Genomic DNA, 11,946 nt, shown 5'->3' with positions numbered 1-11,946 from the left:
TATAAAACATTAGTTGTGTGACTCTAGGCTAATCATGAATTTGATTCAAGTCTTTATCACTGATAAACTCAATCTATACCCATAAAGTGTATATGCCCATGATCGAAATACCTGAACGATCTCAACTTCTGCCCTAAGCTCTTTTCCATAGAGGAGAAAGGAGGCCACTTTTTAATAATGGACCTCAGAGTTACAGATGGCTTTAATCAAAATTTTTGATTCAGACACCCTCCAATCTCATCATCGGTCCAAGCTTGGCACTCTTTTTCTTTATTCATTCATGCCTTCATTTCCCATGGGTCCCTACCTCCCGAGAACAAGGTCCTGGAGATTACCAGGATGTGTCTCGAGGCTGATCTCTTACAGAGCTTTCAGACCAGAGCTCAGAGCTCGGCTTCATACAGTACCAACCACCACTAATGGCGGCCCGTGATTGCGCCATGCTCACTTAATCTGGCCAGTTTCACACATGGCGTCATAAACAACCCAAAACAACAACGGCACCCCACAAGTGGGACACGGACAGTATATTCTGCCTGCTACGAGATTCCTCTAAACAATTAATAACCTAGATCTCTACCAATCCGGAAATGCTTAAAGCAACTGTGGTACGAAAACACGGAATGGTAAACGGTTGTGAAAATTCATTGCCTTCTACCATTCTCGTCATGCTGAAATGGGTTTTTTGCACTCCTTGGCCCTAAGCACATTCCCATGGCCCACACTCTGTGTCCTTAACTTTGATTTTTCTGTCTATGGCCTTTCGCTCCGCTGAAGCATGTCAGGGACCACACACGACCAAGCATACAAGCCAAGGATGGGAACATCATCACTTACGTTGCTCTTTTCTGTGGACAGAAGTTCACAGCCAAGGTCGTCATCACCGGACAATGACTGAATCCAACGTGGAGTTCATTCGGGAGGAAAAGCAGCTTTTCAAAAGAATGAAAATTGTAAAGTTATATTTTTAAATAGAAGTTAGTTCTACACTACTGATCAATCATGAACACTGGCCCGTGTGACATTTTCATCATCGATTCAACAGCATTATCCTTTCCATCTATTGACTTACTCCATTTTTAATGTGAAGTAACATAACGAAGACAGTTTAATCCACCACCCAACACAAGAAGAACTAAAGCTATTACCAATACCCATCTATAGACCCCTACACCACATAGCAAAAAGGACAGACAGATCATTTTTACAGGGAAATCTCTGGCAAAATGGGATAAATTTAAGAAAAGACGAAATACTGCCATTTGCGACAACATAGATAGATCCGGAGATTATCGCGTTAAGCAAAACAAGTCAGACAGAAAAAGTGGAGAATCGTATGATTTCACTCATATGTGGGATATAAAACTAAAAGACACAACAAACAGAGACTCAACGTGCACAGACGACAGTTTAATGGTGACCAGAGGGAAGCGGGGAGGGGAGGAGGTAGATAAGGGTAAAGGAAGTAAATAAAATATATGGTGACGAAAGGAAATTTAACTTTGGGTGGCGAACACACAACGCAATAGACATATGACGTACTATTGAATCGTACACTTCAAACCTATATGTTTTTATTAAACAATGTTACCCTAATAAATTTAATTGAAAAATGGAGAGAAAAAAGACATTTTGAGACAGCAAATAAAAAAATAATAAATGAAGTACATTTTTTTTTTCGTGAAACAGTCTGACCACTGGGCCATACGGTACTTTCATTCGTGTATTTATTGAATAACCTATTTATTCATTTATTTGATAACTCTAAGGATAATTTAGTTACCTGCTCTTTTTTTTTTTTAAAGAAAACACAAACTGGTAGAGCCGAGTGCCACCCCAAACTAAATACTATTACATGCAACTTCTATCTCTGCATGTCTGCAATGTTCCTTATGAGCACCGCCCAATAGAGTAGCCACTGGCCACATCTGAACGAAATGGGGCTGGTGTTCCTGAGAAACTGAATTTTTATTTTTAATTCACTTGAATCGAAATGTTAATAGCAAGGTGTATTTAAAAGACTGGGTCTATACGATCTTTCCTTAAAGGAGGAGGAGGCTGGATTTTTTTTTTTTTTTTTATTTGCGGATTTCGAGAGGGTAGAGCAGGAATTATCATGCTCCTTCATAGAACATCTGCTTCTCACTGGCCCATGCTTTCCGCTATTTTAAATAATGGATTGAGGTATAAAATTTTTCTTTCACTCACTTACAATAATAGCACCAGTACTGGTGAACCCTAAGGACATTGCACAATAACACTGAGTGACGAGGAAAATCTATCCATTGGCTTATGACCCGCAGAAATCATCCACGAAATGTATCTACATTTTTCTTTTTAAATAATCAATGAACACAAGATTAGCAATTACTATAGTCATGTTTTCGATGCTTAGACCGCTTCCTTGTTTCAATTACTAATCATTTATATTTTTATTGATTATATTATTTATTAACATAATATATACCAATGTGTTTATCATGATGTTATATTATTATTGAATTTGTTATATTATTATTATTATTATTATGTGATTATGTAAGTTTTTAGTTTTTTGTCCTTTTTTAAAATGAACTGTGCAACTAGAAACACACTACCAGCCCAGAAAAAACAACATTGATGTTCTCATCTATCTATATGCTCCTGAAGGAGCATACAGAACCCTTTGCCTTCCTATGGGTGTCCCTTGTGTCAAATTATGACGAATCACGATCTTAATACCCAGTTGCATGCTTTCCATTGATGTACTGTTGACCCACCGAGCTATAAATATTTACATTTGTTCACTTACAATTATCCTTCAATATATGTGAGCCCACCCACACACACCGGAGAAGGGCCTTGAATAATATTTATCTATGTTCTATGTCAGTTCCCTAAAGAATAGCAAACTGGATTCTTTAATGTTTGCTTACATGAAATTGCATTAAAAGATCCCATCAATCATTAATGTGGCTGTATAAAAGTCTCATCGCTGCTCCACACTCCCCATCTCACGTAGTTTATTCAATTAACTTTTTCTGTAAATATCTTTCCCTTTCCTTAATAAAATGATCAGTTGGCCATCTGCCTCGACACAGAACAAAAACATTCACTTTGATGTACAATGACCATATGCTCCTTACCAAAGTGATGAAAGCCTTCACTATCAATTTATTGGGACTGAGAATCTCAAAATTGTTTTAATAATTATCCATGTTTCATCGCATGCCTTGAAAAGTAGTGCACGCGTAGCTCTCATATTTCATTCATTGACATATTTCTTTATTCATGGCCTAATTTTATTATAATAATGCGATTCATATCCCAAACCACAAAAAGCCCAAGAAAAAGGTGCTATAGGCTTATTTCCCGCAAAGGGGACTGCGAGGCGTCTCATCGTAATGGACCTCAGAGTTACAGATGGGTTTAATCAAAATTCTTATTTCAGAAACCCCATGACATTCATCACTGGTCCACGCTTGATAATCTATTGATTAATTTTCTGATTCACAAACACTAAAAGAATCACAAAATTCCCAAACAAGATCCTTGCGTTTTTCGCTCTCGTCCTATAAAGCTAATAAGCCACACCTCCTTTGTAATGGCTGCACCTGTGGAGGGGGCACCATCCCTCCGTAGCATATTCAGCCTTGCTTCTCTTTCGTTTGGCTCTCTTTTGTTTCATGCGACCAGACGTCAAAGACGGTTCAATGAAAAATAATGAAGCCACCATCTTTGGTCCCCTCCGAGCCACCCTCAAAGGGTTACCAGGCAGCTGTACCCATAAGAGAATGCTTAAATCAACCACGTAGAGAATAAAGAATAATATTAACCTGCTCTGAGAATAAATTAAATAACTCCTAGCTTATTTTAAAATGACCTCAGTTGTGCTGATTTAGATGAAACATAATTTTTGGTTTATAACACATTCCCATCATTCATCTATCCTTTTCTCTATTTCATGTATGTAGCACAGAAAGGTTGCTTTGAAATTCTTCAGACACAAGCCATGAACAAACTAGCCAAACAAAGACTGTGAACTAAGGGACTTACTTATATTAGTCTTGATGCTCTTTGCTCTTGACATCGATCCTTTCAATCAACTGTCCTACATTCACTCTACAGAGGGAAAAGCAGAGTTAGACTAGATTGAGGTTTTTTAACGGTTGTTAAGAAGAACTAGATAACAATAAATGTTGGCTCCAAAATGCAATTTTTTATTAATCCAGTATTGAATTCTTAGCTTTAAATAGTATAATAAACACTATGAAGTCCACCCCTAGCCCAAGAATAAGATCTATAAGGACTACAAATATCCACCTACATGGATATCTATTAAGTAGAAGGTTATTTAACGGATTATTGACTGATGTAAAGCCTTTCCCTTTTCTTAATATTAAGAAAACCCCCAGCAAACTACAGAAACTCAAAACATTGCCTCTGAACTACGGATACTAACATGTTTCGTGTGAAAGAGAACTATGGGCTAAACCTGTTCATTTTACTTCAGAATCATATTAATATTATGCTTATTTTATTGTACGCTTCTAGTCGGTCCATGAGTAGGCCTCTTAGCCTTTCATATACATACATCTCTTTATTTACTCATGCATCGATCCACTTGAAATAATACAATCCATATCCATGAACCACAAAAGCCCAGAAACAAGTTTATTGAATTTTCCTAACTTGTACTCTCGGCTAATTTCTACAGGGACTATTGACTGGTTCTCTTTTCACAATGGACCTCAGTCACACAGAGGCCTTCCTCAGAGGTGTGGATTCGGGTACCTCGACCGGTCCTCATCATTGATCCACACGGGGCTTTCTACCGCTTCGCTCATTTATGCCTTTTTGAATTGATTCACTCATTCATGGGTTCGTGAATAATAATTATATAATCAATAAACTTTAATGACACAAAACCGAGAATAAAAGTCTTAAATACGACCAAGCTCTGTTCATCGCCTTTGTTCACACAGAGCAAATGGACTCGATTGCTTTTCGTGATGAACCTCTGTTTCACACATAGGGAGGACTCGGCCCCCTTCTTTCGTATCAATCCCTTTCTTAGAGTTAGTGGCCTCTGGCTCCTCTCTCGCTGGCTTTGCCTATATATTAAAGTTGGTGTAATCGATAACCACAGACCTATCATCTTAACTCCCAGTGGACGGAACTGACATCTGCCATCTTCTAAGGTACTCCAGCCTCAGAGAGGTAACAATTGAGATCTTTATCAACGGAGGAACGCATTAGATAAATGAGACGAGAACATTAAACGGGACGTTAACATGCTCTGAAAACATGTGAAATGCCCTCCACCGCTAAAGCGATGGTCCTTAGTTGGGTTGAGTTGAATGAATCATAAATTTTAGCTCACGACACATTCGAATCAGGGCTCGTGACTGACATTCCTTGATTCTGTGTATTATTTAACTACTTATTTTGCCGAAATAATTTTGTGGGCTCCCACACACTAGTCCATCTAAGCTTGGAACACCACTGTTGATGTTTTCTTACTTACACTGGTCTTCATGCTCTTTAGTCCCAATAGGTAGAGAACAAGTAAATCAGCGAACAGTGTAATATTCATTCTACAGAGGGAAAAAATATAGCCTGTTTTTAAAACAATGAAGATGGAGTTGGTCTTCTTAAATTGAAACTTGTCAGGAAGACTAATCGTAAACCCTACTATACATCGCATTCTCATCATTTTCCCAAGAATGGCTATCTTTTACTTACTCACTTAAATTTTACTGTTAAATAATATGAACACCATTGAATTCATTGCCCAACACAAAATAAGAACTATAACAATTGAAGACATCTGGCTTGACTTTCTATCTACATAGGGAGAGCTAAGATCATCTTTCCATTGGACTTCTCTGTACAGAATTGGGCATATTTAATTTGTTTCATGAAACAATCTCACCAATCCTCTACCTCGTGTATTTATTGATTCACTTACTCACTGATTTATTTTATCATTCAGGGAATATCATGTCCTCATTTTTCTAAAGAAGACTCAGAATGGTTCAACTCCAATCCAGGAGCAAACGACTACAACTTGGAAAGGTCTAGGTGCACCTTTTGAAAAATTAAAGAACCTACACTATTTCCTAGACTGTGTACTGTTGGAAAACAAGACGAATCGGTATCCTCGTATCAAAACGTGTTCCTAATTGGTCCATGGTTTGCTGACTGTTTAAGAAGAGATTCAGATATAAAAATATACCTTCTTTCTCTTATACGAAGACATCGGTATCTGTGATCTTATTCCCGAAACATAAACACGGAACAAAACACACGGCTGTCCATAGTCATTGCCGTCAAGAATAACAGACTTGCTTCTTTGTATTGTTTTAATAACAATCAGTTTTTTAAAAGATCAGATTAATTATGAGTGTTGTCATATAAAACATTCTCATCCCTGCCTGGCTCTCAGTTATGTGGTTATTTAACCAACTATTTATATGAGTAAATGTGTTTCCATTTCCTTAATAAAACAATCAGTCAGCAACCCACCACCAACACAGAATGAAACCCTGAGTGTTAATGTACAAATGACTGGCTGGCTACTCCTTTCCAGGGCAGGAAGAATCTCAGTCATACTTTAGTAATGATCCATATTTCATTACATTCCTTAATAATAAGTGCATAACCTGTCCTCTTTTTTTCATTCATTGATACATTTTATTTATTGGTGGGTCAGTAACATAATAAAAATACAGCCTATGCCCAAGCACCACAAAAGCCCAAGCACAAGGTAACATGGGCTCGTCTCCCACAGAGGGAATAACAACATGTAACCATGTGGACCTCAGAGTTGCATACGGGTTTAATCAAAACTCCTGTTTCAGATACCCCATGGTACTCATCATTGGTCCAGGTATATTTTTCCTTTCTACTTTCATTTATTTATTCATCGATCCATGAATAACAATGCAATCATAAAATCCCAGGAACGTTCTTCCCATTGGTGGTGCTTTCCAATAGAGTGTCTAGACCAGACCCCCTTTCACAGTGGACCTCAGGGAACATGTGTGATCAATCATCATCCATGCTTCATACCGAATCTACATCCATCACTGGTCCTTCTGCAGCTTTCTTTTATTCAATTAGTCCACGTTTCAAAGATGGTTCAATGAAAAATGGTGAAACCACCATCTTTAATCCTTTCTCAAAAAACAGCGTCTTCCATTTGCTTATGAGCTGCCACACACACACAGTTATCAGCCAGGACCACGCCAATATGGAAATGTTTAAGTTGTTTGTGGAAGAAAAAAAAATTTAATATTCAATAGTTTAGAAAATGAAGGAACTGACTACTATCTTTTTTTAATTACCTCAGTTGTGCCAAATTAGATTAAATGTGATTTTTGATTCAGAACATATTCCCATCACTGGTCCATACTTGGGGGGAGAGGGGCTCTTTCTTTGATATGCATTGATTCTTTTGAAAAACCGTTAAACACTTGTAAACAAAGCGTCCCAACCAACAATGGGAACTTCAAGTCTTACTTACTCTGCTCTTTATCCGCAGAGCTGGCTGCCAAGATTTTGTTTCTTAGGGGATGAATAAGTCTACTGTCCTGTAGCCATTCTGTAGAGGACAAAGTAGAATTAACCTAGATTTTTAATGTATGTTAATTATGTGGAACTAGATAGTGCTAACATTTGGTCCTTTTCAGTTAGTCTAGTATTTGACTTTTACTTTTAAATAATGTAATAACCACTTTTGAATCCTGACATAAGAGTAAGAACAATAACTATCAAAAATATCTTTATATTTTAACAGAATAAAACATCATTTTAACGGATGTTACTTTTGTAGAATTGGGATCTTTTAAAACCTTATTTCACATTCCAATGCTTCCTGCTTGATTCTATTTTATATGTTCATTCATTCATTCACTTATTCATTTATTTAATTATTTATGGGATGATTTAGCCTATGTTCATTATATTAAAAAGTTAAATTGGTAAAGCAGCCAGTCATCCAGAAGAGAAATAGCAATTAGATGTAATGATCTACGTGCCCCTAATCAAAAATGGGATTACTCTAGAAATTTTTCTTTCCATAAATATCACTAACGAAAACCCAAATTAATAATTATCATTGTCTCATTGGCCTGCATTTTCTCTTATTTTAAGTAATTAAGATAGAATGTATTTCATTTGTCTAATTATAACAATACTTCAATATCTGGGAATGCAAAGACACTAGAAATAAATCCTAAATGATACTAATATCTATCTACTTGTTAGTCACAGAAAAAACTGAGTAAATCATTCTTGGGTTGTTAATAAAAATTTAGTGAACACAATCTGATCAATCATAATGTTTCCTACATGACACATTTTCAAGATGTGGCCGTAATTGCTTTTCATTCAATAAGATATATACTCAATCACATATCCATTTATGTAAATGTTTCTTGTTGCTTTTAAAAAATGGATGCAGCAAAAGTAGCACTTGCAGGGAAATTTATAGCATTGAATGCATACATCAGAAAAGAAAAACAAAGTGTCTACTGACAGATGAATAGATGAAGAAATTATGGTATACGTACAAACAGTAGAATATTATTCAGCCTTAAAAAAAAGAAGATTCTGTCATTTGCAACAACATGGATGACCTTGGAGGACATTATGCTAAGTGAAATAAGATGCGTTTCTCACTTATGCGCAGAATCTAAAAAAAATCCATAGACACAGACAGTGGTTACCAGGAGTGGGGAGAGGAAAGAAACAGGGAGATGTTTGTCAATAGGTATGCTATTAGCTTGGCTGTAGTAATTATTTCGCTATGTACGTTAATCGAAACATCATATTGTATGCCTTAAATATATATAATTTTTATTTAAAGAAAAGATTTCAAATCAGTAATTTAAATTTCTACTTTAGTAAACTAGAAAAAGAACAAATTAAGTCCAAAGTATGCAGAATAAGAGAAATGATAAAACTTAAAGCAGAAATTTAAACCAGAAAATTAATGGAGAAAAATCAATGAAGCCAAAATCTGGTTCTTTGAAAAGATCAATAAAATCAATAAGCCTCTATAGCCAGGCTAACTACAGGGGGAAAAAAAATAGAGAGGACGCAAATTACTAATAACAGAAATGAAAGAGTAGAAATCACCACAGTTCCCACGGATATTAAAAGAATTATCAAAGAATACCATGAACAATTCAATGAAATGGACCTATTCCTCAAGAGACACAATTTGCTAAAATTCATTCAAGAATAAACCATTTGAATAGGTCTATATCTATCAAAGAAGTTGACTCAATAATTAATAACCTTCCAAAACAGAAAGCATCAGGCCCAGGTGGGTTCACTGGTGAATTCTACCAAATCTTTATGGAAGAAATTATCCCCATTCTCTACACTCTTTCAGAAGATGGAAGCAGAGGAAATACTTCTTCACACGTTCCGTGAGGCCAGGAGTGCCAAAACAAGAGAGACATTATAAGAAAAAAGAAACTACAGATCAATGTCTCTCATGAACAAAGATGCAAAAACCCTCAACGAAAGATTAGCAAATGGAATGTCAGCAGAGTATAAAAAGAAATATACAATGACCAACTGGAATTTACTCAAAATATGCAATGCTGTTTCTACATTGAAAAGTGGATTAATGTAATCTGTCACATCAACAGGTTAAGGAAGAAAAATCACATCATATCAATAGATGCGGAAAAAGCATTTGACAAAATCCAACACCCATTCACGATAAAAACTCTCAGTAACTACAAAGAGAGAAATTTCCTCAACTTGACGAAGAACCTAGTGCTAACGTCATATTTAGTGATGAAAAATTAGAAGCTCTCCCACTAAGATCAGTAGCAATGTAAGGATGTTCTCGCTCAACACTTCATTTCAACATTGTGCTAGGAGTTAGAGCTAACGCAATAAAGCAAGAAAAGGAAATAAAAAGGATACTATTCGTGAAGGAAGAAATAAAACTGCCTTTGTTAACAGAACACATGGTCATCTGTGTAGAAAATACATACAAAAGTCAATCGCTTTCCTATATGCCAGCAATGAACAAGTATAATTTGAAATTAAGAATACAATAATATTTACATTAGAATCCAAAAAATGAAATACTTAGGTATAAATCTAACAAAATATGTACAAGGTCTATATGAGGAAAACCACAAAACTCAGATGAAAGTAATCAAAAAAGAACTAAATAAATGAAGAGATATTCCATGTTCATGGACAGGGAAACTCACTGTCAAGATGTCAGTTCTCTACAACTTGATTTATAGGTTGACTGCAATCCCAATCAAAATCCCAGCAAGTTATTTAATGGATGTAAATAAAATGATCTTAAAGTTTTTGTGAACAGGCAATACACCCAGAACAACCAACACAATACCGAAGAAGAACAAAGTGGGAGGACTGGCGTTATGTGATTTCAAGCCTGAGTATAAAGCGACAGCAATCAAGTCAGTGTGGTATTAGCAAAATAGACAAAATGATCCAGGGAGCAGAATAGAGAGCCCAGAAAATAGGCCCACATAAAGAGAGCCAACTGATCTTTGACAAAGGAGCAATACAACGAAACAAGACAACCTCTTCAACAAATGGTACTAGAGCAACTGGATACCCACATGCAGAAAAAGGCATCTAAACACAGGCCTTACACCTCTCACAAAGATTGACTCAAAATGAATTGCAGACTGAAATGTAAAATGTGAAGCCATAAAACTCCTAGTGGGTAATGTAGGAGAAAATGTAGATGACCTTGGGTTTGGCGATGACTTTTTAAATGCGACACCAAAGATACGACACAGGAAAAAAAATAATTAATAAACTAAACTTCATTAAAATTAAAATTTTCTGCTGTGCAAAGGAACTGTCAAAAGAACAATAGACAAGGCACAGATTGGGAAAAAATATTTGCAAAAGACACATCTGCTAATTGACTGTTACCCAGAACATACGAAAAACACTTAAAAGTCAACGATAAGAAAACAAACAACCTCATTAAAAATGAGCCAAAGACCTGAATAGACACCTCACCAAAGAAGATACACAGCTGACAAATGAGCGTACACAAAGACGCTCCACATCAGATGTCATCAGGGAAATGCAAATGGAAACAACTAGATGCCACTGCACACCCCTTAGAATAGGTGTTGGCAGTTTCTTACCGACCTGAACGTTCTTACAAACGTTCTTACCATACGATCGAACAATCGTACTCCTTGGAATTTCCCAAAGAAGCTGAAAACTTACGTCCACCCAAAAACCTGCATATGGAAGTTTATAGCAGTTTTATTTATAATTGCCAAAACTTGGAACCAACCACACACCCTTCAGTGGGTGAAAGAATGAACTACGTGCCATCCAGACAAGGAAGATTATTCACCGCTGAAAAGAAAGGAGCTATCAAAACCATGAAAAGACGTGGAAGAAACTTACATGTGTATGACTAAGTGAAAGAAGACAATGTGAAAACACCGCATACTATATGGTTCCAAACATAGAACATTCTGGCAAGGGCAAAACTGTAGTGACGATGAAAGGATTAGAGGTTGCCAGAGGTTCAAGGGGAGGGGGGGATGAAGAGGCAGAGCACAGATGATTTTCAAGGCAGTAGAATGTTCTGTGTGATACTTTAATGGTGGGCAGGCGTCATTATACATTGGTCTAAAGCCACCGAATTTACAACCAAGAGTGAACCCTATTGGAATGTATAGACTTTGGGTGATAACAACATGTCATTGTAGGTTCATAAATCATAGCAAACCACTCGTGTGAGCTGCTAATAATGGGGAAGGCAGTGTGTGGGGGCACAGGGGGATTATGGGAGATCCCTACCACCTGCTCAATTTTGCTGTGAACCTAAAACTGCTGGAAAAAATAAAGTCTTTTTAAAAAAGAGGCGACATCGAAAAGAAAAAAATGTCCGCTACTCATCGCCAGCGACACTGACTCTTACATACGGTT

At 36.6% G+C, this 11,946-nt stretch overlaps 1 long non-coding RNA gene and 3 other non-coding genes across 4 annotated transcripts in view; all 4 read right to left on the bottom strand.

The window, feature by feature from the left end:
• LOC120619701 (uncharacterized) overlaps positions 1 to 11,946 on the bottom strand; it is a 77,418-nt gene that overhangs the window by 44,606 nt on the left and 20,866 nt on the right. Inside the window, exons 4-7 of the long non-coding RNA XR_005657615.1 lie at positions 7,508 to 7,585; positions 5,507 to 5,576; positions 4,036 to 4,101; positions 838 to 932 (exon numbers count right to left, since the gene is read on the bottom strand). This is a non-coding gene — a long non-coding RNA (uncharacterized LOC120619701). The remainder of the gene's footprint in view (positions 1 to 837; positions 933 to 4,035; positions 4,102 to 5,506; positions 5,577 to 7,507; positions 7,586 to 11,946) is intronic.
• On the bottom strand, positions 178 to 251 carry LOC120619990 (small nucleolar RNA SNORD113/SNORD114 family). Its single transcript, XR_005657709.1, has one exon. It is a non-coding gene; the product is annotated as a small nucleolar RNA SNORD113/SNORD114 family (small nucleolar RNA).
• Positions 3,384 to 3,458, bottom strand: LOC120619998 (small nucleolar RNA SNORD113/SNORD114 family). The gene has a single exon (XR_005657715.1). It is a non-coding gene; the product is annotated as a small nucleolar RNA SNORD113/SNORD114 family (small nucleolar RNA).
• Positions 6,796 to 6,870, bottom strand: LOC120619996 (small nucleolar RNA SNORD113/SNORD114 family). The gene has a single exon (XR_005657713.1). It is a non-coding gene; the product is annotated as a small nucleolar RNA SNORD113/SNORD114 family (small nucleolar RNA).

This window comes from Pteropus medius, unplaced genomic scaffold (assembly GCF_902729225.1).
Source record: "Pteropus medius unplaced genomic scaffold, Ma_sr-lr_union100, whole genome shotgun sequence".
NCBI lineage: Eukaryota > Metazoa > Chordata > Mammalia > Chiroptera > Pteropodidae > Pteropus > Pteropus medius.
Note: the sequence above shows the minus strand (reverse complement) of the source record. Positions and strands in the feature narration are given on the sequence as shown.